The 27,101-nt window shown below is 39.6% G+C and overlaps 1 long non-coding RNA gene across 6 annotated transcripts; it reads right to left on the reverse strand.

Annotated features, from left to right (window-relative positions):
- Nucleotides 1-1,686: 1,686 nt before the first annotated feature.
- Nucleotides 1,687-26,829, reverse strand: LOC144330261 (uncharacterized). Of its 6 annotated transcripts, none has more exons than XR_013396281.1 (5): nt 26,658-26,829; nt 24,407-24,526; nt 22,516-22,659; nt 20,316-20,386; nt 1,687-1,900 (listed from the first exon to the last, which is right to left on the reverse strand). It is a non-coding gene; the product is annotated as an uncharacterized LOC144330261 (long non-coding RNA). The 6 variants fall into 6 exon arrangements; XR_013396279.1 differs by having other exon boundaries at nt 22,495-22,659; nt 24,348-24,526; XR_013396277.1 differs by having other exon boundaries at nt 22,495-22,659; nt 22,984-24,526.
- Between the last annotated feature and the right edge of the window lie 272 nt (nt 26,830-27,101).

Genomic DNA, 27,101 nt, shown 5'->3' on the forward strand with positions numbered 1-27,101 from the left:
TCACTAAAAAAATTTCTTGATCTCCAAAGATTAAAACAAAAATACCGGCCGGGCGCGGTTGCTCAAGCCTGTAATCCCAGCACTTTGGGAGGCCGAGACGGGCGGATCACAAGGTCAGGAGATCGAGACCATTCTGGCTAACACAGTGAAACCCCGTCTCTACTAAAAAATACAAAAAAACTAGCCGGGCGAGGTGTCGGGCGCCTGTAGTCTCAGCTACTCGGGAGGCTGAGGCAGGAGAATGGTGTGAACCCAGGAGGTGGAGCTTGCAGTGAGCCGAGATCCGGCCAGTGCACTCCAGCCTGGGCGACAGAGCGAGACTCCGTCTCAAAAAAAAAAAAAAAAAAAATACCATCAGACAGCTTTAATGTTAAAAATCAGAATTTATGTGAAAGTGCTCTGTAAACAGAACTGTTACTAAGTGGAATAAACAGCACTGTGGCCAAGAAGAATAACTTGAAGCTGAAAATCAGTACTCACAGCAGGAACAAACAATTTGAACTCAGGCCACGTATACACACCCTCTAGTGGACTCATGCCAGTGTCACTCCATTCAAGTGTTATGCTTTCCTAAGAAGGTAATCTAGCCAGTGAAATTTGCGTGCAGGGTATCACTGGACTTTGAGCATTTGTGTAGTTTAAATAGCAAATCATTATACCTGAATATTAATAGCTAACTACTACACAAACAACTCAAAACCAGTAATGTCATATGTCATTATCATGGCTTCTTTTATGTAACATTATCTGCTATATATTACCACTCAAAATATATTTTAAAATACGTATTTTAAAATATATTAGAGCATATGGCTCAAGCAATCCTCCCACCTCAGCCTCCAGAGTAGCTGGAACCACAGACCACAGGCAAGCATTATCATGCTTGGCTAACTTAAACATTTTTTGTGGAGATGGCATCTCACTATGTTGCCCAGGCTGGTCCTGAACTCCTGGACTTGAGCAGTCTGCCCACCTCAGCCTCCTAAAATGCTGAAATAACAGGCGTGAGCCACCGGGCCTGGCCACAACTCCTATTTAATTATGAATGACACAAGGGTCGGTTTTAGAAAAATACAGGAACAACACTAAATTGGATCCATTTACAGACGGATAAACTGACTATCCCTAAGCCAATCTATGGTCATTCCTATACTTTCCCAAAGTTCCAAAGTATGAATGGCACATGAATCTTTATTCTTTCAATCTATCCTTAAAATTCACACCAGCATAGTTAAAACCCTCTTTAAAAGACACTGGTTTTAAAGAACCAATGGGGGGGTTGACATCTATAGATGCCATAATGTAAGCAGACATACCTAGCTCTTCAACTCTTAGGAAAGAAAGAAAATCAAGTGATGTGATTTTCTTTTTCTGAGATGGCGTCTCGCTCTGTCACTCAGGCTGAAGTACAGTGACGTGATCTCAACTCACTGCAACCTCTGCCTCACGGGTTGAAGAGATTCTCTTGCCTCAGCCTCCCAAGTAGCTGGGACTACAGGCACCTGCCACCACGCCCAGCTAATGGGGTTTCACTGTATTAGCCAGGCTGGTCTCAAATTCCTGACCTTGTTATCTGTCCACCTCAGCCTCCCAAAGTGCTGGGATTACAGGCATGAGCCACCATGCCCAGTCACCAAGTGATTTTCATACACACTAAACAGGATTAATAAATAAAAAGCTGGTACATTTTACTTTGATAAATGTAAAATTTATTTTAAGCAAAGACTGAGCACCTTATTACCATAAATCATCTTGATGCTGGTACCTAAAAAAAAAAAAAAAAAAAAAAAGTTTAAAAGTTTTGCTTTAGAGATTCTAAAGAATAAAATATATTTAGACTTATAAAAGCACTTATCTGATAAGATTCTATTTGCTTTTATTTCTTTATTCATAAAGAGACCTAAAAAATAAGAAAATCAACTTGTAGGTTATCAATGTTTAACAGATTTCAGCATTAGAATATTCTTCATTTCATAGGAGAAGCAGCAAATTAAGATTACAAATATTCTCATTTTGTAAAAATATCCAGCTATCAAAGGAACTTCAAAACATGAAATGCAGCTATTGTAACCCCAACCAAGTATAGCTTTTTTTTTTTTTTTTTTTGTTACCACTGACCACAGGTATCTATTATGGCTTAACTATAATAAAGTATATACCACTACCCCCGCCACAAGACTGAGAGTTGTTTAAAAAAAAAAAAAAAATCCTGTCCTTGTATTTCAACTGGTGAGCACAAAAACTATTCACATGCTAAAGGTACACATACTGAAATCATACTGATTAATTGCTGGATAAGGTATACTGTTTAAAAAACACTGATTCAGAAATGTGTCAACCTAAGGCTTGTAGATTAAGATGAGCATGGAGGCTGGGTGTGGTGGCTCACACCTGTAATCTCAACACAGGTGAGATTGGGAAGCTGAAGCAGGAAGATCGCTTGAACCCAGGAGTTCAAGATCAGCCTAAGCAACATAGTGAGAGACCTTCTCTACAAAAAATAAAACAGTCAGTCAGGTGTGGGCATGTGCCTGTAGTCCCAGCTACTTAAGAGGCTGAGGCGGGAGGGTCACTTGAGCCCAGGAGTTCAGGGCTGTAGTGAGCTATGACACCACTACACTCCAGCTTAGGTGACAGAGCAAGATTCTGTCTCCAAGAGGAAGAAAAAAAGCATGGTTTATCATCTGAACAGATCTGGAAAACTAAAACATTGAAAATACATAAATGTGGGAAGGACCAATTCTTTTGTGAATTACAGTAGCAGGATTTTTCTTAAAAGACGTTAGGGCTTCCTCTCTACCCCAGTTTACAACAATTTAAGAAAACTAGTACTGTAGTTCAAAACAAGACATTAGTTTATAAGCTCATAGATTTCAATCTGGCTTTGTCATTTAATAACTGTGTGACTTGGGGAAGTTACTTAATTTTCTCATCTATAAAATAAGGATTATGTACCATTTGAAATGGCAACAAAACTGGAATTATTCAGATATAAATCTAAATTTGTCCAAGATTTTAATGTTGGAAAATTATTAAATGAGAAAAAGAACTAAAACAGAAAGTGTTATCAGAAAAGACTGTATTGCTAAGATATCACTTCTCTCCAAAATCATTTATTAGATTAGATGTAAACTTAGTCAAATTCCCAAGAGGCTTTTTGGGGGAAAGTGGCAGAAATAAATAAGCTGTTTCTAAAATTTGTGTGGGAAAAGGAATTAGAAGAGCCAAAACAATTTTGAAAAGAACAAGAGAGAAGACCCACACTACCTAATTTCAAGACTCACTATAAAGTTCATGATGTAGACATAGAATGGAGTTTAAAAATAGACCGACAAATACAATCAACTGACAAAAGTAAAACGGTAAATTAATAGAGAAAGGATAGTGTTTTTTCAACAAACGGTGCTGGAACAACTGAACATTCATATGCAGGAAGAAAAAAAATCCCAAACACAACCTCAAACCGTATCTTATCTATATATAAAAAGTAGCTCAAAAGTGATCATAGACCAAAATGTACCTCAACCTATAACGCTTCAAAGAAAACAGAAGACGTGACTGGTTTAAGAAAGAGTTCTCAGATACTACACCAAAAGCACGATCCATAAAAGAAAAACAATTGACAAACTTCATCAAAATTAAAAGCAGCTGCTCTCCTTCCTAAAAACACTATTAAGGGACTGACAAGACCGGAAAAACTCTGGGGGAAAATATTTGCAAATCACATGTCTGACAAAGGACTTGTGTCCAGAATATACGAAGAACTCTCAAAATTGAACAATATGAAAACTCAACTTTTAAAAATGGGCAAAACAGTAAGACAATTTACTAAAGAAGATACATGAATGACAAATACATGAGAAAAGATACTCATTAGGAAAATGCAAATTAAAATCATGACGAGATACCACTCTACATCTGTTAGAATGTGAACAATTAAAACTATACCTTCTGACTACACTAGCATTGGTGAGTATGTAGACTAATGAATGCCTTATTGCTGGTGGGACAGGAAAATGGTACAGATGCTCTGGAAAACAGTTTGGCAGCTTCTTAGGAAGTTTAACACTTAGCATATAACCCAGCACTCCTATTCCTAGGTGTTTACCTAAGTGAAATGAAAACTTTGGCTACGTGATTCACGCATACTATATGATTCCAATTGTATGACATTTTTGAAAAGGTCAAACTATATGATCAGAAAAACAGAGCAGTGGTTCTCAGGGTGGGAGTGGGGGGATGAGCATGGGTAGAAGTTGTTAAATTAGCACAAAACAACTTCCTGTAGTGATGGAAATGTTCTCTATCTTGATTGTATTTAGCTATAAGACTGTTTAAATTTGTTAATATTAATAGAATCATACATACACAGAGTAAATTTCACTGTATTATATCACAATAAACCAAGACTTAAGAAAAACTGCCTAGTATATAGAAAATGTTGAAACGCACATTATCCTTCACTTCAGTTGAGCATCTGCACACCACACTAGCATGTGTGCCACCTGGGATCCTTTTTATTACACTGCAATAATCACATTGGCTAAACCTATTCTTTAAACTTGTAACAATACCTAATTTTACAGTCTTGAGGAAAGCATTCCATTTTAATCCAAAAAACAGACCTCAGTATTTTTTCCCCCAAGACAGAATTTCGCTCTTGTTGCCCAGGCTGGAGTGCAGTGGCACAATCTTGGCTCACTGCAACTTCGGCCTCCTGGGTTCAAGCGATTCTCCTGCCTCAGTCTCCCGAGTAGCTGGGATTACAGGTGCTAATTTTTGAATTTTTACAAGAGACGGGGTTTCATCATGTTAGCTAGGCTAGTCTCAAACTCTGACCTTGTGATCTGCCCGCCTCAACCTCCCGAAGTGCTGGGATTACAGGTGTGAGCCACTGTGCCGGTTTTTTTTTTTTTTGAGACCGAGTTTCACTGTTACTGCCCAGGCTGGAGTGCAATGGCGCGATCTCAGTTCACTGCAACCTCTACCTCCCGGGTTCAAGCAATCTCCTGCCTCAGCCTCCAAAGCAGCTGGGATTGCAGGCACGCACCGCCACACTTGACTAATTTTGTATTTTTAGTAGAGACGGGGTTTCACCATGTTGGGACAGGCTGGTTTCGAACTCCTGACCTCAGGTGATCCACCCACCTTGGCCTCCCAAAGTGCTGGGATTATAGGCATGAACCACTGCACCTGGCATACCTCAATCATAATAAACATTAATTGCTTATTAGAACTGTTAAAGGACACAGGAAATAGAAAACGCAATTCTTGCCCTTTAGTTTACAAAATATTCTGAGAAGTTGTTTCCTTATAAAACCACTAAATTATATCTTACCCTCCTTTGAATTAAGGTGAATTTTAAAAAGATACCTTTTCACATGTTGCTGCTTAAACTAAAACATCACCAACAAAAAAAAAGTAAAGAAAAAAACCCCAAAAGACCCGTGTGATGGTGTCCAACTGTGGTCCCAGCTACTCATGACGCTGAGGTGGGAGGATTGCTTGAGCAGTGCTGCAGTGTGCTGTGTAAGTGCCTGTGAATAGCCACTACACTCCAGCCTGGACACCATAGCAAGACCTTGCCTCTATAAAGTAAAAAAAAAAAAAGATAACAAGGCCAGGTGTGGTGGCTCAAGCCTGTCATGCCAGCACTTTGGGAGGCTGAGGCAGGTAGATTACAAGGTCAAGAGTTAGAGCCCAGCATGACCAACAAGGTGAAACCCCGTCTCTACTGAGACAGGAGAACTGCTTGAATCCAAGAGGTGGAGGTTGCAGAGAGGCAAGATCGTGCCACTGAACTCCAGCCTGGGCAACAGAGTAAGACTCCATCTGAACAACAACAACAAAAAATAAAATAACAAAAAGGGCAAAGAAGAAAGTCATCCATATTCCCAGAAACCGGAGTAACTATTTTAGGATTTTCTTTTTTTTTTGCTTGCTTCTACGGTTTCTCTTTTTTTTGGATACAGGGTCTCACTCTGTTGCCAGGCTGGAGTACAATGGCAGGATCAAAGCTCACTGCAGTCTCAACCTTCCATGCTTAAGCTATCCTCTCACCTCAGCCTCCCGAGTAGCAGAATCACAGGCATGTACCACCATGCCTGGCTAATTTTTTAAATTTCTGAAGAAACAGGCTCTCCCTATATTGTCCAGGCTGATCTCAAGCTCCTGACAAGTGATCCTCCCACCCTGGCCTCCCAAAGTGTTGCGATTACAGGTGTGAGTCACTGCCAGCCTCCACTGTTTTTGCAATGTATGTACTTAAGTTATGTGGTATGTTCATGTGTACCTATATATTTAGTGTCCCTCATATAAATATTAAAACATTACAAATAAAAGTAATATTCCTTCTTTGACCACTCAACCCCTTCAAGGGGTACTCTATTAAAGTGTATCCTTCCAGTCCATACATTTCTTTGAAATAAATACTAGTATAATGTGGTTAACATATAAAGATAGCTGATGAGCAGGATTCCTTACTCATGTATCTTGGGTTTGTCTTTGAAGTGTATCATTTGGACTTATATTTGATTTCTACTACATGGAATCATAAAGTTTTGAGAAAAATTCTTGTAAATAAAGAGTTGAACTGTAAGATCCATGTGGAAATGGGAGTTAATATTTTTCAGGAAAAGCCAAAGGCTGTAAGATCCATGTGGAAATGGGAGTTAATTTTTTTTTTTCAGGAAAAGCCAATGGGATTCAAGATTAATGTAATATAAGGGAATTATTCTTAAGATAGCACCAAAAAAATTCTGTTAATTTAGAGAAAAGGAAATGGTAAGGAAAATTACAGACATAAAGATAGTAATATATGATATTTAGTAGGTTTGACTGGTTTGAGTGTCAGCAGCAGCCAAGTGATAGCAGTAAAAATTTAAGCAAACATTTGGATGCCTACAATGTATCACATCACCAAGGAAGATTAAAATTTAAGAAGTTAAGATATAGTTCTTTCCCTAGTGAGAAAAGCAGATACTAAAAATCACTGGCAAGGTCTATTAAACGTGTATACAGGCCGGGCACAGTGACTCCCGCCTGTAATCCTAACACTTTGGGAGGCCGAAGGATCACTTGCCTTCAGCAGTTTGAGACCAGACTGGCCAACACAGTGAAACCCCTTCTCTGCTAAAAATACACAAATTAGCCAGGCATGGTGGCCTGTGCCTGTAGTCCCAGCTACTTGGGAGGCTGAAGCAGCCGAATTGTTTGAACTCGGGAGGCAGAACTTGCAGTGAGCCAAGGTGGTGCCACTGCACTCCAAGCCTGGGTGACACAGTGAGATCCTGTCTCAAAAAAAATAAAAAAGATGTGTATACACATATACTTGTATGTCTATAACTGAACTACAAACATGTGCTTTGGGAAGGAGAGGACATAAATTCTGACAAATATGGAAGGGAATAACATTTCCTGGACACCTAGTGGAAGACCCCTCCAATGAGTGAATTCAGGAGAAAAACAAAGCATATCAATAATCAGGAGCAAAATACTTCTGAGATGCCAGTAATTAAAACAAAGTAGACTATGTAAAAATATGAAGGACAGAATTTACATGATAGTGGGAATGCATGCAACAGACAACTTTCTCAAAGTGTGGTTCAAAGATCACCTAAGTCAGAATGCTACAGATTTGAATTCACTAGGTATGAAGAGGGACCCAGGAATATGTACTTTGAATAAGTACCTGATGTAATTCTTATTAACACTCTAAAATTTGAGAATCACTGATTTGGAAACAGGTTACTAAAAGGAGAACAGGGTAACAGAAAAGGTTACTTTTAAAGAGATGACACTTAGGGCTGGGTGCAATGGCTCACGCCTGTAATCCCAGCACTTTGGAAGACCAAGGTGGGTTGGTCACCTGAGGTGAGGAGTTCGAGACCAGCCTGGCCAACGTTGAAATTCCATCTCTACTAAAAATACAAAAATTACCCGGGCGTGGTGGCAGGCACCTGAAATCCCAACTACTCGGGAGGCTGAGGCAGGAGAATCACTTGAACCTGGGAGGCAGAGGTTGCAGTGAGCCGAGATTGCGCCACTGCATTCCAGCCTGGGCAACAGAGCAAGACTCCATCTCAAAAAAAAAAAAAAAAAAAAAAAAAGAGATGACACTTAGAAAGCAAAATGGGGGATGAAGCAGTGGGGGATGATGGCTATTTAGGAAAAGTTTTTTTCATGATTGTGTAAGAACTGTATGTCTCGGAAATAGCAGCATACATACCCCTAGATGAAAAAAAGAGCGGGGGGTTGGGGAGAAGGGGAGGGAAGAACCTGGCAGAAAATTTACGGGGATGGTTCCAAATATTTTACAATTCAACATCAGCTCACAAAAAAGACAAGGTACAGATGTTAGGAGAACATTTCCAACATGTGAGTGAACAAAGAGCCAGGGTACCAATAAGGAAGAAATTCTGTAACTGTTCACTAATGGTCAGGGATTGAAAAGCATCTTTCATATTTTACCGACAGGTCAAAAAAGAGAAAATTAGCTCTGACTTAATGCAGACCAGGACAATTTGGTCAAAGAGAATTTTATAGAAGAGCTTTGGTTCCACCATTGCAAAACAGTATTTCGTTACCAGCAATATTAATAGGATTCAGGATTACACTGAAAGCATATGCTATTTACACATTCTATTAACGACTAATTGGAATTTCATTTCATAGGATAAAAACTGACAGAAAATTAATCATTTATAATTAGATGTTATATTTACTATTTTAGCTGCAAAAGATTCTTAAAATGGTTTTACTGCAACTTTCCCCCAAAAGATATTCAACATTTACAATGTAGCCCAGTTCTAATTACCACCTAACCTTTGACCTGTCTCTTCTGTAAGTGAAGCAAATGTGGCTAAATGCAGTTCTTACATATTTCTGGAATAAAAGTCTACTAGAAATGAACATAGATCCTTCCTTCATAGGCAATATAATAATTCATTCATAACCTCAAACACATTTGACATGGAAAGCCTAAAGGCAAGCCACAAAGTAGGCAAGTCATACACTAAACAGTTCTGACAGCAAAAAGTTTCTCTTCCTTCCTGGCAACCCTCTTTCATGATAAGCAGCCAAATGAATCTTTCTGACAAATGACATCATATGTAGACAAGACATGCCATTCTCCCCCACCACCCGACCCAGATATCTGGACAGCTTCCAAGCTGAATTTCAGAAGAAGCTAGGCTAGCATAAAATCCATTCTTTTCCCTAAATGGAAATCTGACAAAACAGGAAGTACACAGCAGCACAGAGAAGCAAGTTTTGTGGCTTAAGTATTTGCTGGTAACAGACTAGTTCTTCATGACTAACAAAATGCAGAACTTCAAATTTGAGAGGAAAACAGCAAGTTTGCCTTGGGTTACCAAGACCTTGGCAATTCTAAGGCCTTAAAAGCAGTATCACCTGATACAAAGAGGAATAAGAAACAAGAAATTGGTGCCTTTTTTTTTTTTGTTATATTCCTTCATACAAAAATCCCCCTCCCTGTCCCATCTGACCAAGATCTAGGCCACCAAAATTATACAAACACTGGAAGGAGCTTTATGAATGCATATATAGACTAAGGAACTAAGATTTTTTTGAGAAACAGTAACAATTCTGGTTTGATTTGAGGGAAATAATTGGGGATTTATTTTTATTTTTTTGCTTGCCACAGGATTTGAGGTAACCCTAAATGTAAATAAATACAAATCCTTAAGATCCCTAAGTGGGCTGTTTGAACTGGCAGACTCAATAATATATTAAACTTAACAAAAGCCAACAAAAAGGAAAACAAAAAAAACAAAAAAAAAACCATGAATTCATCCTCCATGCCTTTTTTCCCACTCAACCCACTGCTGTTAGGAATTTTTCAGATAATGATTAATTTGTATCTAACTTTTAAGCTATCATACATAAGTGTAGTAGTATATCTAAGTGCCTAGCAAATGTTAAAGTGTTAAAGTACCAAACAAATTTAAAACTTTATCTAGTTGATTCCTCATCCCGTCCAAAGCAGGTTGAGACCCACAGTAAGTCATGAAACCACTTCTGTGGATCACATCAGATTTTTTTTTTTTTTGAGATGGCGTCTTGCTCTGTACCCAGGCTGGAGTGCAGTGGTGTGATCTTGGCTCACTGCAACCTCCACATCCTGGGTTCAAGTGATTCTTCTGCCTCAGCTTCCCAAGTGGCTGGGACTACAGATGTGCGCCACCACACCCGGCTAATTTTTGTATTTTTAGTAGAGACGGGGTTTCACCATATTGGCCAGGCTGGTCTCTAACTTCTGACCTTGTGATTCACCCATCTTGGCCTCCCCAAATGCTGGGATTACAGGCGTGAGCCACTGAGCTCAGCATCACATAATTTTTTTTTTTTTTGAGACGGAGTCTCACTCTGTCACCCAGGGTGGAGTGCAGTGGCACGATCTTGGCTCACCGCAAGCTCTGCCTCCTGGGTTCACGCCATTCTCCTGCCTCAGCCTCCCAAGTAGCTGGGACTACAGGCACCCGCCACCATGCCTGGCTAATTTTTTGTATTTTTTAGTAAAGATACGGGGTTTCACCGTGTTGACCAGGATGGTCTCAATCTCCTGACCTCGTGATCTGCGCGCCTCAGCCTCCCAAAGTACTGGGATTACAGGCATGAGCAACCGCGCCCGGTCCCACATCTAATTTTTTATACAAATGAACTACAGAAGAAAATACTGAATCACACTGTAGTACTTTTGTGTGTGGGCAGCATAAACACATATATAAAACTGAAATGTCACTATAATGACATTAATGAAATGTCACCATAATGAAATTAATCAGTGTGGCTATTACTTGAAATAATCTGTTTTAACCAACCAATGAAAGCAATCAGAACTCTTGTTAAATAAAACAGTGAGACAGAGGGGCCATTAAAGTTTCTGTCGGAATTTGATTCCAGGAACGTTAGCCAATTCCTCAAATGCTAAAATTATCAAGTAAATGTCTAAGACTTCTGATTCTCAGGGTTTATTAAAAAAGTTAACCTTGCAGGGAACAGGTAGATATTAGAAGCTCAGAATTCTTGTTTTAAAAATACGGTACTAGATTGCAACCCTAAAATACTAAGAGCTGTAAATACCTAGCCCAATGACCCTCACTCTCTAAAAGCAAAAGCAGTGATGTATCCCAGGTCACAGCTAAAGAGTAAAAGGCTTATGATTAGAACACATAACATCCGGTTTTCAAATCCAGTGTTTCAGTATTAGAGTGCTTATTCAATCCAACGTCCTGTTGAATTACTGTAAAAATTCTGAGAATTTTGGAGCTAAGCGCACACAACTACTGCTTTAACTCTATGAATGCCTACTACGAGCCTGATATTTTAACTTATCTCCCCAATTCCTGCCATTCTCATTTCTTCCAAACCATGATGCCACACCCTTAGCAATATCACAGCAAGGATCAAGTGTCCTCATGAAATATCTCATCCAGTTCCTATTCTCAGGCTATACCTAGTTTCACACCTAAAGGCATTATGGTATTGTGATTAAAAAAAAAAAAAAAGTATTTGGAGGGTGAGATTATGGGTTCAACAATTTATTGAACCACGTGGCTTATCTATCCCACTACTGGCACATGACGAATCCTCAGCCCTGGATGAACTTTTCCCAGATTTGTACCACTGATAATTATTAGGAAGATCTGTGAAAAATGAGGTAACAAGAAGCAGAAAAACAATTCTCTGGTGGTTATTTACAGATACAATCTTTTTTTTTTAAAAAGATTTCATTTTGAGTGACTGGCCAGGACATTCCTGAACGTACAAACACTGACAAAACACATTTTTACTGGCATGCATTTGTCCATTAAATATGACCTTTTAGCTTTTGATACCTTTTATAAATTTTCATTACACAAATGAATGCCTACTAAATCCCAAGGCCTATGTTAGGTTCTAAACCTACAAAGAAGAAAAAGGTACAGTTTTCTGCCTGTAAAGATTACATAACACAGTAAAAGAGACGTTAACAAAAGGCTGAAGTGCAATACAGAAAGTGGTAAATCATCATGTAACAGGAAACATATGAACTTCACATGATGATTACCTACATGATTACCATAGTTCTACCTATGGAACTATCAGAAAACTTCACTTAAAAGACAGCATTTGAACACAGGGAGATGGGATAACATTCAAATTGGTGAGAACAACATGAACCAAAGTAAATGAGAAAACATGGCTTGTACAAGAGAACCATGGTAGTTGAATGCGACTGCTGCATATGATGCTTGAAGGGAAGTAGTGAAAAATAAGGTTGGAGAGAGGTGGATATGATCTTTAGGAGGGTCTCAGAATCAACGAGAGTCTAGATCCTTAATTTCTGTATATCAATGCAATAAATGTATACATTTAAAACTCTCTTGGAATGATATGCATGTAAGAGTATTACATACGCTACCATCACCACCTCATATCCATGAGGTACTTCCTAAATATTTGGCACCACTCTAAGCACTTTACGTGTGTTTACCGTGTAATACTAATTCCAACCTTGTCAGGTCAGATCTATTATTATCCCCATGTTACAGATGAGGCAAGGAGAATAAGAAATTTGCTCTAAATCACCCTTCCTCACAAAAATCCTGGCCATACCTACACATTCTAAAGCTAGAATTATCTTCTTTGCTATCCTGGCATAATTTTTAAAGTTATCATTCTTATGGGGGCACAGGAAAAACCTAAATCCTACCAAGTAACCTAAATGACTTAAGAATCCTTAAAAAAATAAAAGGTGTCAGGTGAGAGCCAAACAGGCAATGGGTGACTCTGTGCCTCGCTGAGGAAAAACAACTAAACATGGATAAAGGATATCCTAAGACGACGAGAGACAAAATGTTGTCATAAGCATTTTTTGTGCAAACTTGTCGGGAGGAGCATAAGCAGCACCACCCAAATGCTTCAGTAAACTTCTCAAAGAGTTTTCTAACAAGCGCTCTGGGAGGTGGAAGACCATGTCTGCTAAAGAGAAAAGAAAATTTGAAAATATGACAAAGGCAGACAAGGTCCTTTATGAAAGGGAAATGAAAACCTATATTCCCCCTAAACAGGAGACAAAAAAGAAGTTCACGGATCCCAATGCACCCAAAAGGCCTCCCTTCAGCCTTTTTCCTGTTCTGTTCTGAGTATCGCTCAAAAATCAAAGGAGAACATCCTGGCCTGTCCATTGGTGATGTTGCGAAGAAACTGGGAGTTATGTGGACTAACACTGCTGCAGATGACAAAACGGCCTTATGAAAAGAAGGCTGCAAAGCTGAAGGAAAAATACAGAAAGGATATTGCTGCATATTAACCTAAAGGAAAACCTGATGCAGAGAAAAAGGGAGATGCCAAGGCTGAAAAAAGCAAGAAAAAGAAGAGAAAGATGAGGAAAATGAAGAGCAAGATGAGGAGGAGGAAGATGAAGAGGATGATGATGAATACGCTGGTTTTAGTGCAGTTTTTTTTTTTTTTGTCTATAAAGCATTTACCTCCCCATACACAACTCACTCCTTTCAAAGAAAAACTCTGAAATGTAAGGCTGTGTAAAATTTTTAATACTGTACAGTGTCTTTTTTTGTATAGTTAACACACTACCAAATGTGTCTTTACATAGCCCTGTCCTGGTGATATTTTCAGTAGCCACTAAACTTGCCTAGTACAGTATGGGGGTTGTAAATTGGCATGGACATTTAAAGCAGGTTCTTGTTGGTACACAGCACAAATTAGTTATACACAGGGATGGTAGTTTCTTCATCTTCAGTTGTCTCTGATGTGGCTTATACAAAATAATTGTTGTTCTGTTAACTGAATACCACTCTGCAATTGCAAAAAAAAAAAAAAAAAAAAAAAGTTGCAGCTGTTTTGCTGACACTCTGAATGCTTCTAAGCAAATACATTTTTTATTAGAATAAAAGGTGTCAAAGGCAAGAGATAAAAAGTGAAGCAATAAAAACATACACATAACCACACATTCATTAAAAAGTCAGAATGTTGTAAACTGATGCACGAATGTTAGGTTTCTAAATATACTAATTTGTTCCTGAATCTGAAAACAGGTATCTTTGTAACTCAAAGCTAGCACTACAATGGAAAAAATTTTAAGTACCTATTTAAATCAAATCAAAGATTGTCTTGATAAATATAAAAAAGTAGCTCAAATTTCATAAGCTCACATACTATCCCAAAAGGAAAGCTCCAAAAAAGTTTTATAAAAGCAGACTAAAAAGTGGAATCAAAAAATATATATATATATTTAATATTGTGATTGGTATGTAATTGATAATGTAAAAGACTGACTTTTTCCTAAAACAAAATCAGGAAAGAGAACAGCAAATAAAACCTTTTTTTTTTTTTTTTTGAGACAGAGTCTTGCTCCGTTGCCCAGGCTGGAATGTAGTGCTGCCATCTCGGCTCACTACAACTTCCGCCTCCTGGGTTCAAGCAATTCTGCTGCCTCAGCCTTCCAAGTAGCTGGGATTACAGCCGCCCACCACCACACCCCGCTAAGTTTTGTACTTTTAGTAGAGATGCGGTTTCACCATGTTGGCCAGGCTGGTCTTGAACTCCTGACCTCAGGTGATCCGCCTACCTCGGCCTCCCAAAGTGCTGGGATTACAGGTGTGAGACATCACATCCGGCCATTTTTTTTTTTTTTTTTTTTAAGATGGAGTTTTGCTCTTGTTGGCCAGGCTGGAGTACAATGGCACGATCTCGGCTCACCACAACCTCTGCCTCCCAGATTCAAGCAGTTCTCCTGCCTCAGCCTCCAGAGTAACTGGGATTACATACAGGTATGCACCAACACGCCAGGCTAATTTTGTATTTTTAGTAGAGATGGGGTTTTTCCATGTTGGTCAGGCTGGTCTCAAACTCCCAACCTCACGTGATCCGCCCGCCTCAGCCTCCCAAAGTGCCGTGCCCGGCCAATAAAACATTTTTTAAAAAGTCTTGGGAAAAAAGGCAGTGGAGGTGGGGTGGGAGGGTGATGGTGGTGGCAGATCCACAGGAGGCTAACTGGTGAAATCCAGCTCTTTCTCCAGAGTTAGCTCAAAAGTCCACCTACTGCATGTTTTCATGTAATTATTAAAAGTAATTTCTTATACTGAACATTTTGTTGAAACAAAAGTGATTTCTAAAAACAAGACACTTAACACCTTTACCTGGATTTCAGATAAAGAATCTTGGCTAAACATTCATGTTCCATAAACATATCTGTTCCCTCTACATATTATTTTAAAAATAAACTAAAACAGAATACACAAAAATTAGTCCACTCAGGAAGAGGGGAAAACATATTTCACTCTATATATTTGAGCCCTTTTAAAACATACATATATGAAGGGACTTCAAAAAATTTGTGGAAAAATAGAATGATAAAAAACATGAAGTTTACTTCTCAACATAAGCTCCATCAAATCAAGACACTTTTATAAGCAATAATAACAGTCAATCAGTCCATTCCTAAAGAACTGAGCGTCCTGGGAATTTAGCTATGTCAATGCAGTCTTTTTTACACTAACTGAAGAAAAACGGGTGTCCTTAAAAAAAAAACTGTTAAGATTAGGAATCAAAGAAGTCAGAGGGAGCCAAATCAGGACTGCAACGTAGATGTCTCATGATTTCCCATCAAAATTCTTGCAAAACTGCCCTAGTTTGACAAAGGGCCTTGGCTGCATTGTTGGGGTAGAGTACACTTTGGTGAAGCTCTCTCAGGTGTTTTCCTGCTAAAGCTTTGGCTAATTTTTTCAACAAAACACTCTCATAAGCAGATATTGTTGTTCTTTGGCCCTCCAGAAAGTCAACAAGCAAAATGATTTGAGCATTCCAAAAACCTGTTTTGCCTTGACCCTTGCTCTTGACCAGCCTGCTTTTGCTCTGACTGGACCACTTCCACCTCTTGGTGGCCATTGCTTTGACTGTGCTTTGTCTTCAGAGGTGTAATGGTAAAGCCGTGTTCTATTTCTTGTTACAATTCTTCAAAGAAATCCTTTAGGGTCTTATTCACACTTGTTTAAATTTCCACTGAAAGCTTTGCTCTTCAGCAGATCTGGGTGTACAGTTGTGGCATCCACTGAGTGGAAAGTTTTGCTCAAATTTAATTTTTCCATCAAAATTGTGTAAGCTAAAGCAATTGAGATGTTAGCATAAACAAGATTAACTTTTCCCTTGCAAACTGATGTGATTGGTCTGCTGCTGTAGGCTTCATCTAAAACTTTGCTTCGTCTTAAACTAGTTATGCATTTGTAAACTGCTACTGATTTCTTTGGAGGCATTGTCCCCATAAAGTACTTGTAAAATATCAGTGATTTCGGCATTCTTCCACATCACAACTTTCACCATCAATTTGATGTTTGTCCTTGCTACAATTTTAGCAGAATTGATTCTGCCCTGATAGGGGATCTTTGCAAACTGATGTCCTAAACTTCTTAGTGCCTCAAACTAGATCCTGTTCAGACATGTTATAACAAGTTAGTATGAATTTATTTTGGTGCAAAAAAATGTATGTTCTCACAAAACTATTTTTTCAATAATGAAAAACAAATCTCTCCTTAATCTGAGAATCATCTGGTTTTCCTGAACTTATTTTTTCTTTTATTTATTTTTTTTTTTGAGACAGAGTCTCACTCTGTCGCCCAGGCTGGAGTGCAGTGGCCGGATCTCAGCTCACTGCAAGCTCTGCCTCCTGGGTTTACGCCATTCTCCTGCCTCAGCCTCCCAAGTAGCTGGGACCACAGGTGCCCGCCACCTCGCCCAGCTAGGTTTTTTGTATTTTTTAGTAGAGACGGGGTTTCCCTGTGTTAGCCAGGATGGTCTCGATCTCCTGACCTCGTGATCTGCCCGCCTGGGCCTCCCAAAGTGCTGGGATTACAGGCTTGAGCCACCGCGCCCGGCCTATTTTTTCTTAATTCAAGTTGAACTGCAGTATCAGTTACACCTAAGTCTAATAGAATGGAATTAAAAGTCACCATGTAGAAACAATGTAAGGTCCAGTTTAATGCATTGTCCCAATTGAGGAATCCATAAAGATTTTGATAAAATGAAGAATAAATGCTTACTGGACATTTCAAGCTCTAACTAGCATGTTTAAAACAGATTTCATCTTCTTCACCAACCAGCGGCTTTTCTTGACTTGCCAAATCAGTGAATGGTACTGCCTGTTCCCTCTTTCTTAAATCTTGAGTGTGTTGTGTTTTCTTTCTTCTTTACCTCTATAATCAAAGATCAAACGCTGTCAAGTTTTCCTTCCCCAAAAACAATTCCTTGCTCACCTATTCCTTTCTCTCTCCAGACCCTACTCTAGTGTGATCGCATGCTGATACCACTTCAACAGTATCTTGTCTCCCCACTTCCAATTCCTGTGTCATTTCTTCAGTTACATTGGGCAGTGTTTCTAAATAATTTTCCAACACTGTATTTTGTTTATGCCATGCCTTTCTGTGTCTATTCAAAAACTCTCAGCAAAAGTAACTAAAATTAAAAGGGAAATCTGCATGGAAAAATATGTGCAAGTTACCACTATTATATAATAAACTCAACCAATTAAGAAATAAAATATCTAGATTCTAATACATAATTAGAACTGTGAATAGACAACCTGTAAAAGAATCAGTAAGTAAAATCACAGAACAAGGTCCCATTTCACTAATTCACAACAAAAACCCTACAAAGAAAAAAAGAGCTCAATATATTTTGCACATATTAAATTAGTAAAAATGGCAATTACAGATTACTCAATGTCACTAGCTAAACTCACAGGGAGGGTGATAGTGTAAATTATTATAACCAGCTTGAACAACACAGCAATGTTTCAAGAGTCATAAAAATGTTCATACAATGAATTTTTTTTTTTTTTTTGAGACGGAGTCTGGTTCTGTTGCCCAGGCTGGAGTGCAGTGGCTGGATCTCAGCTCACTGCAAGCCCCGCCTCCCGTGTTCACGCCATTCTCCTGCCTCAGCCTCCCGAGTAGCTGGGAGTACAGGCGCCCGCCACCTCGCCCGGCTAATTTTTTTTGTATTTTAGTAGAGACGGGGTTTCACTGTTTTAGCCAGGATGGTCTCGATCTCCTGACCTCGTGATCCGCCTGTCTCGGCCTCCCAAAGTGCTGGGATTACAGGCTTGAGCCACCGCGCCCAGCCCATACAATGACTTTTTAAATGTACTAAAAGAATAGTCCAAAAGAGAAAATACTCTATGCATGAAGAAGGTAACTGAAGCACAACACTGAAGGACTATAAAACCTACATAGTCATGCAATAGAAAAATGAAAAGGATAAAAAAGCTTGATGGAATATTTTCAGACATCAAAGTCATTATAGAGGCTGTCCATTACACTGAATGCTTGTTATAACGTTAAAGGAACAAAGAAAACTAAAAACTAAGACTAAAGAAAATACATATAGACAAGCAGGAAGGAAATTTTAAAAATCTCTTACAGTGGCATTAAAAGTGATTTCTTTTTTCTTTTGAGACAGTCTCACTCTGTTGCACAGGCTGGAGTGTAGTGGTGCAATCTCGGCTCACTGCAACTTCCACCTCCCAGGTTCTCCTGCCTCAGCCGCCCGAGTAGCTAGGATTACAGTCACGTGCCACCACACCAGGCTGAATTTTGTAGTTTTAGTAGAAATGAGGTTTCACCATGTTGGCCAGGCTAGTCTTGAACTCCTGGCCTCAATCTGCCCACCTTGGCCTTCCAAAGTGCTGTGATTACAGGTGTGAGCCACCACGCCTGGCTGCATTTTATTTTGTTTAGTTCCATTATAATTTGTAAAATTTGAAATAAGACAAAACAAAAATAATAGTCAATTTCTGCTTACACCCAATCTTCCAAGACCCTCTAGAACCTTGTAATACCCCATTGGATTCTGATGTGCAGCTAACCCTAGAAACATGGGTAGGCTGGCCACATACAATTTTCCCTACATAATCTTCAGCCAGTCATACTTTCTGAGCTGGTTTACCCTCTGTCCCAAATACAGATTTCCTTATATTCTTGCTCACAACCTTTCATCCAAATAGAATGTCTTCTTTATTTCTACTTTTACATATTATATCTTACTACCCTTGAAAAGCCTTTAATAACCATTATAAATTTCTTTCTGCTCTGCTTTCTAAAGCAATTTGTCTGTTTTAAAAGAACCACTGGATCTGACTGTATACAGAACTTTGACAAATCTATTATCAAGTGCCATTTATATCTATACATAAGGTTATATAGATTGCTTACATCTTTTGAAATAACTACTTAGATTAACTTTCCACATGTGTAATTACATTCTCCCTTTTATTGATCTTAAGCCCCTGGAGCACAGATCCTTGTAGGAAAGCCATTATCTAACGCATATCTGCTTGAATCCGAATCCTAAAATACGCTGTCATTCCAGTTTGAATTATATGAACCATTATCTATGACTCCATGTGGCCATAAAATCAGCAGATAAATCTAACAGAGTGCCGGGCGTGGTGGCTCACCCCTGTAATCCCAGCACTTTGGGAGGCAAGGTGGGTGAATCACAAGGTCAGGAGTTCGAGAGCAGCCTAGCCAATGTGGTGAAACCAGTCTCTACCAAAAGTACAAAAATTAGCTGGCAATGGTGGTGTGCACCTGTAGTACCAGCTATCCAGGAGGCTGAGGCAGGAGGATCGCTTGAACCCAGGAGGCGGAGGTTGTGGTGAGCCAAGATCATGCCACTGCACTCGAACCTGGGCAACACAGTGAGACCCCGTCTCAAAAAATAAAAATTGAACAGGGCAAAAAAAATATAAAAATCACAAATTCTGCTTTGGTTACAAAGAAGTAAATTACGTAACTTTCCATAAAATAACTAAATCTTTAGGAAAGCTGCTACGTTCAACACAGCAATCATTTCCACTTCTCAATATATGTACAGAAACAACTGCACAGTTGAACAAATTCTACACTTTTTTCTTTTGAGACAGAGTCTCACTCTTGTTGCCCAGGATGGAGTACAGTGGCGCGATCTAAGCTCATTGCAACCTCCACCTCCCGAGTTCAAGTGATTCTCCTGCCTCAGCCTCCCAGGTAGCTGGGGTTTACAGGTATGTGCTACCACGCCCAGCTGATTTTGTACTTTTAGTATAGATGGGGTTTCACCTTGTTGGTCAGGGTGGTCTCAAATTCCTGACCTTCGGTGATCTCCCCGCCTCTGCCTCCCAAAGTGCTGGGATTACAGGCATTACCCACCGTGCCCGGCTATCATTTTCAAAAGACACACAGATACGCACGCACACACACACACGAGCAACATGACCGGTCTTGATTACCTAAGAGGAGCTAAGTAAAATTACTTACCACAAACAGATCGCAGATTCAGGTTTTTCAAGGAACACCTTGCTTAATTTTCCCATAAAATCAGCCTTATTCTAAAAAACAAAAGACTTTTTTAAAATTTTGAGTATGTTATATCTCGGACATTCAGAATACAGAGTGTTGATTAAAAAAAAACCACACACACAAATTTGCTTCCCTCCTAAACACTCTCCTTGGTAAGATTGGTTAAAAAAAAAATTACACACATGTTCATGGGGTTCTGTGATAAAATTATCAAGAACTTAAAACTGGAAACCACACGAATGGGCAGACAAATCCATAAGGATGTGCTAACTTTGAGATTTCGGTCTAAAATACCACACTGGAGAGCTAATTATGTATTCTCTTCAAACTCTTAAATATAAATATAGCTTTATGTCACACGAACATTAAAAAGTTGATAATTATGACTCCTATTAGTTTAGGCTCATTTAACTAATAGGTTACAAAAATACAATTACATCATAATTTCATTCATTTATACCCAAGACATTGTCTCCTAATTACTAATATTCGTCCACAGTTACCATTAAAATATTATAAAATACTTAAAAAGGGATTGGAGAATAAAAAGAAGTCTGAAGAAACTAATACTCTGATACATTCTTCGCTTTTTTTATTTTTAGATGGAATGCTTCTTATGTCATCCTTGCACTGAGACCATGCTAATCTCTGTATGATTCCAATTTTAGGAGGTGAGCTGCCAAAGCGAGCATGATACATTCTTAATGGTCCTCTAAGTCTACATTTTATTAACAATTACAAATCAATTTGGTATTAAAGCTAAGTATTTGGAATATTTTAAAATTTAAAGGTTAAGACAGCATCTATGATACATTAATTTTCAAGAAAGAATTATTGTTATGGTGAAAAAACAAGTCTGGGCAACTAACAAAACCCCATCTCTACCGAAAAAACAAAAAATTTAGCCGGGCCTGATGGCACACACCTGTAGTTCCAGCTACTCAGGAGGCCAAACTAGGAGGATCCCTTGAACCTATGAGTTTGAGGCTGTACTGAGCTATGATCGTGCCATTGCATTCCAGCCTGGGTGACAGAAGAAGATCCTGTCTCAAAAACAAAACAAAACCAAACAAAAAGAAGTAGAAGAAGAAAAAATCCCAAGAAAACAAAAGATGTTAAGTTGGCTTATTTCACATTTTGCATACAAATGTGCATACAGATTTAGAAGAAATATCTATAACAGAGCACCTATTAGGTGGGGGAACATAACAGTGATTAAATAAAACAGTTGCTGCTTTCTGGAAACAGAGTTTCAAATTTGGGAAGAGTCAAACAAATGCAAAGTAAGTGTGGTGAGGCACAAGTACAGAGGGTCCTATCGGCTACAAAAGCACTGAGAGAAAGAATACACACAAAAAGGGGAAACTTTAGAGAAGACTACAGGGAAACAGAAAGTAGTTAAACTCAACTAACTAGACCATGGAAATAATTTGTTAGTATTCCTAAACATCACTTCTGTGTAACAAAATGTTTCACTGTACAAATGCTCACCTAAAGTGAAAAAAAAATTAAAGTAAAAAAAAAAAATCACTCCTAGGGTCCAAGAAAAATTCTCATATATTTTATGATATGTGTAACTTAAGGACTGTGATTATTATTATTTTTTGAGACCGAGTTTTGCTCTTGTTGCCCAGGCTGGAGTACAATACCATGATCTCAGCTAACCGCAACCTCCATCTCCCAGGTTCAAGGGATTCTCCTGCCTCAGCCTCCCAATTAGCTGGGATTACAGGCATGCACCACCACGTCCGGCTAACTTTGTATTTTTAGTAGAGACGGGGTTTCTCCATGTTGGTCAGGCTGGTCTTGAACTCTTGACCTCAGGTGATCTGCCTGCCTCGGCCTCCCAAAATGTTGGGATTACAGGCATGAGCCACCACGTCCAGCCAATTATTTCTACTTGAACAAAGAGAGATCCAAGATAAAATGTTCAGAAATAAAGCTAAAGAAAAACCAGAAATTTTGAGGAGAGGGAGGGGAGGCAGGAACAAAAAGGACAATAAATGTAAGTGCAGTAAGAAGAAAAGCTTTCTGATGGACTATACAAGCATCCCTAGCCTTAAATACATAACCCCTTCATATAAATATACATGTAATACATACATACATACAAACACACACATATATACACACATACATATTTGAGACGAAGTCTCACCGTCGCCCAGGCTGGAGTTCAGTGGCACAATCATGGTTCACTGGAGCCTTGATTTCTTGGACTCAGGTGATCATCCCACCTCAGCCTCTCGGTTAACGGTGAACACAGGTGCATGCCACCATGCTGGCTGGTTTCTTGCACTGTCTGTAGAGATGAGGTTTCACCATGTTGTCCCAAACTCCTGGGCTCAAGCCATCTGCCCACCTCAGTCTCCCAAAGTGCTGGGATTACAGGCTTCAGCCACCACACCAGGCCTTCAGCCTTGTATTTCCACCTCTGGGAGTTTATTCCAAAAATAATCATGGATGTGAAAGAAGATTTAGATGCCCAGAAATTTCAGCATCTAAAATTCAGCATTTACGTTCAGGCAAAAATAACTGCGGTTTCGGACTGTGAATTTTAAATCATTATAAATAGGCTCAAACACATCTTTATTAATCAAAATAGAAATCATTATAACCAACACACTTTTAAGTTTGTTTATTCCTGTAGTGTAGAATTCCATGCTTTAGGATTTGACGAACTCTTGGAAACCATTTTCTGCATCCTGCTAGTGTGGAAGTGTTTTCCCTGCAAAAAGGTGTGGCAATGCTTGAAGAAGTGGTAGTTGGAGAGAGGTCAGGTGAATATGGTGGATGAGGCAAAATGTCACAGTCCGATTTGTTCAACTTTTGAAGCACTGGTTGTGCAACACGCGGAAGGGCATTGTGAAGAATTGGGCCTCTTTCTGTTGACCAATGCTGACTGCAAGCATTGCAGTTTTTGGTGCATCTCATCGATTTGCTGAGCATACTTCTCAGATGTAATGGTTTCCCCGGGATTCAGAATGCTATAGTGGATCAGACCAGCAGCAGACCACAGAACAGTGACCATGACCTTTTTTTGGTGCAAGACTGGCTTTGGAGCATCTTCTCAGTCCATCCACTGAGCTGGCCATCACCGGTTGTCATATAAAATCCACTTTTTCTCGCACATCAACATCCGACCAAGAAATGGTTTGTTGTTGTGTAATATAAGGGAAAACGACACTTCAAAACAATGATTTTTTTTTTCAGTCAGTTCATGAGGCACCCACTTATCCAGCTTTTTCACTTTTCAATTTACTTTAAATGCCGAAGGACTGTAGAATGGTCCACATTGAGTTATTTATGGCAACATCTCAAGTAGTTGTAAGAGGATCAGCTTCGCTGATTGCTCTCAACTGGTAGTTATTAACTTCTGGCGACCAGTCACTATGCTCCTAATTTTCAAGACTCTCCTCCCCTTTGCAAACTTTCTTGAACCGGCCGGGCACAGTGGCTCAAGCCTGTAATCCCAGCACTTTGGAAGGCCAAGGCAGGTGGATCACGAGGTCAGGGGTTCGAGACCGGCCTGGCCAAGATGGTGAAACCCCGTCTCTACTAAAAACACAAAAATTAGCTGGGCATGGTGGTGCGGACTTGTAATCCCAGCGACTAGGGAGGCTGAGGCAGGAGAACGGCTTGAACCCAGAGGTGGAGGTTGCAGCGAGCCAAGATCATGCCACTGCACTCCAGCCTGAAAGAGCAAGACTCTATCTCAAAACAAACCAACCAACCTTGAACCACCACTGCACTGTACGTTAACAGTTCCTGAGCCATATGCATTGCTGATACGGTGTTTCTTGTTGTTTTACAACCCATTTTTAACTCAAATAAGAAAACTGCTCCAATTTTTTTTTTGTCTAACATCATTTTCATAATCTAAAATAAACATGAAGGCTGGGCACGTGGCTCACACCTGTAATCCCAGCACTCTAGGAGGCTGAGGCGGGCAGACCATGAGGTCAAGAGATCGACACTATCGTGGCTAACCTGGTGAAGCCCCTTCTCTACTAAAAATACAAAAAATCAGCCGGTGTGGTGGCACGTGCCTGCAGTCTCAACTACTCAGGAGGCTGAGGCAGGAGAATCGCTTGAACCCGGGAGGAGGAGGTTGCAGTGAGCCGAGACTGCGCCACTGACTCCAGCCTGGTGAAAGAGCGCAACTGTCCCTAAAATAAAATAAAATAAAATAAAATGAACAGCAAGTAGTAAGTCATTACCAAAAAAACAAAGTAAGAAATGCCCATTAAAATGATATATAACATAACCACATTTATTTAACAATGTAGTCCAACATCAAATGGCAAACTCCAATAATGCAAAAACCACGATTACTTTTGCAATGACTTTCTAAGACAATATTTTGCAAAACATGTACAAGGATATTCGTTGACATATTTCTGCCATTATATACAGGTAAACAGGTTACATAAATTACGGTATATTTATCCCACAACACACTACGAAGACATAAAAGATGCTTTACGATAAAATATTTCCAATGTTCCCAATGTTTTCGATAAAGAAAAATAATGGTAAGAACATGAACAAAACTAGAATATTTTGTAAAACAACACAAAAAAGACAAATCCTTTTGTATAATATTTAACTATAGTAAAAACTGTAACTACCTTTTGGTGGAGGGAAGAGATTTTTGTATTCTTCTTTGGGCTTTTTAGTAATTTCCAAATGTCCATCCATTATTTGGATTCCATAATAACAGTTTAGACTTTGATAGTGGAATTATAGATTCTTACCCTCTAAAAAGTTCAGTAATACATTGTTTTATAAGCTCTTTTAAAAAACTTCACTCCTACGAGATTGCGCCACTGCACTCCAGCCTGGATGACAGAGAGACTCTGTCTCAAAAACAAAACAAAACAAAACCAAAAAACCTGCTTCACTCCTAAACACTCCTATTTACAAGATCTTTTCTATATAAGAAATTTTTAAATAGGCGGGGGCGGGGAGGAATCTCAAAAATACGCATAATGTTTTATGATAAAAACATTAGGTACTTCAAAGTCCAGAAATAAGAACCACGAAAATGGGTAAACAAGTCCATAAGGATGTCCTAATTTTCCGATTTCATTCTAAAATATTACACCAGGAAGCTAATTACAGACTCATTTGAATCTGACCTAACAAAACATCTTTCAACTACCCTTTTTTCCATTCTAGTATTCCTTTACTAATCCACATAAAGTTTTTCCAGGTGGTCTCCCGCAATTCTAAGGATTTTTAGACATTATGACTCACCTCAGTAATCACCGAGATGTTCTGTTTTTTTTCAGCACGACTGCCAAAAAACCCAGTCACTGTTAAGTCACACAATCATTTTCTAGTCTTGGGCCCCACCAATACAGCAGCAGGGTTTAAAACAGAGGTACTGAGGGTAACTATTGGGATCTATCCAGTATGACTAGGTCACTCACTAGAAATGCCAACATGCCTTTCACTTTTTTATGAATACTTTTGAGCAAAATCACTGTTACGAATAAAAAACTGATTCTGCTTAGTTTTCTTACTGAGAAATCTTAGTCCACGTGGATTACGGACGCTATGTCACATTTAAAAAATTACTCCATTCTATAAAACAACTAGCCAATTTATACTCCAATTCCACTATTTAAAAATATGTTTCGTTTAACAGAATACAAAATGTTAACAGAACAAGACCAACGTCTATCTTATCGGGGACGTCCTTTTAAGATGTTTTCAGTCCCTGCACAACCAATCTTTCCTTTCAAAAAGCAGCATAAGCCTCGCGCAGAGTGACACAGACGCTTGTCTAAGGTCACAGAAGCACCGTCTGTGCTGGCAAGTAAATTCCTCAGCATCCAAAAAGCCAGCGCTTTCTCCAGTTTCCTCATAGCTTTTTCGCGTGAGGAGCACGCGGAAACCTCTACCCATGCAGAATGTTTCCAAGAATCACTTCTGACCTGTCTTAACTAAGGAGACTCCCATAGTTTGTGCCAATCAGGTGGAGAATATGGCAAGTATCCAAAATGCACTTCCAAAGACAGGAAAGACTGCTCAGACAGAGGCAGAATTCAGAAAATCTCTCACATTCTCGAAAGCCCGAAAAAGCACCGCCAAGAAAGACTTTTGCCTCTCCTCCACCTCTTTCTCTCGGCGGGAGAGGAAGCCTCGCCCCCATTCATCCCGCCCCTTCTCCCCACCCCGCCGCAAGGAGAACTTTTACCATGGCTTCCTGCGGCCCCTTCACTTCCGGTGCCGGTGCCGCTAGGGCTGCGCCATCCCCCCCAGTCAATCGGACAACCATAGCCTCCAACTGACCTTTCTGACAGCTCTGAGACTCCTCCGGCCAAGACTAGGTGCTGTCCTGGAGGAAACGGTGGAGGACGGACGCACAAAAACCAATCTACCTGATGAAAACTCCGTTCCCTTCTTGCCAGAAACATAAAATGCGATGGAGCTACGGCGACCGCTGCCGAGACAAAATGGCGCCGAGAACCTGGTTTAGCGCAGGCGCCTTGGAAAGACCCTGCCCCGCCCCCGTGCAAGCCCCTGGCTGCAATTCTGGGTTCCGTTTCCATGGGACACTCCGCCGCCAATCCTCGTGCCGAACTGCTCTTCCTGACCCCTCAATTCACCAATCAGTGCCCAGTCAAGCACATCCGGAGTCGTCTCTACCAATCATTTCTCAAGACTTGCTTACTCAATAACCAACTCTCCAATAACGTTGGTCTTCGGAAAAAGCCAATCATAAGTGGAAGATGT

The sequence above is a fragment of the Macaca mulatta genome, chromosome 7 (assembly GCF_049350105.2).
Source record: "Macaca mulatta isolate MMU2019108-1 chromosome 7, T2T-MMU8v2.0, whole genome shotgun sequence".
NCBI classification, from domain to species: Eukaryota; Metazoa; Chordata; class Mammalia; order Primates; family Cercopithecidae; genus Macaca; species Macaca mulatta.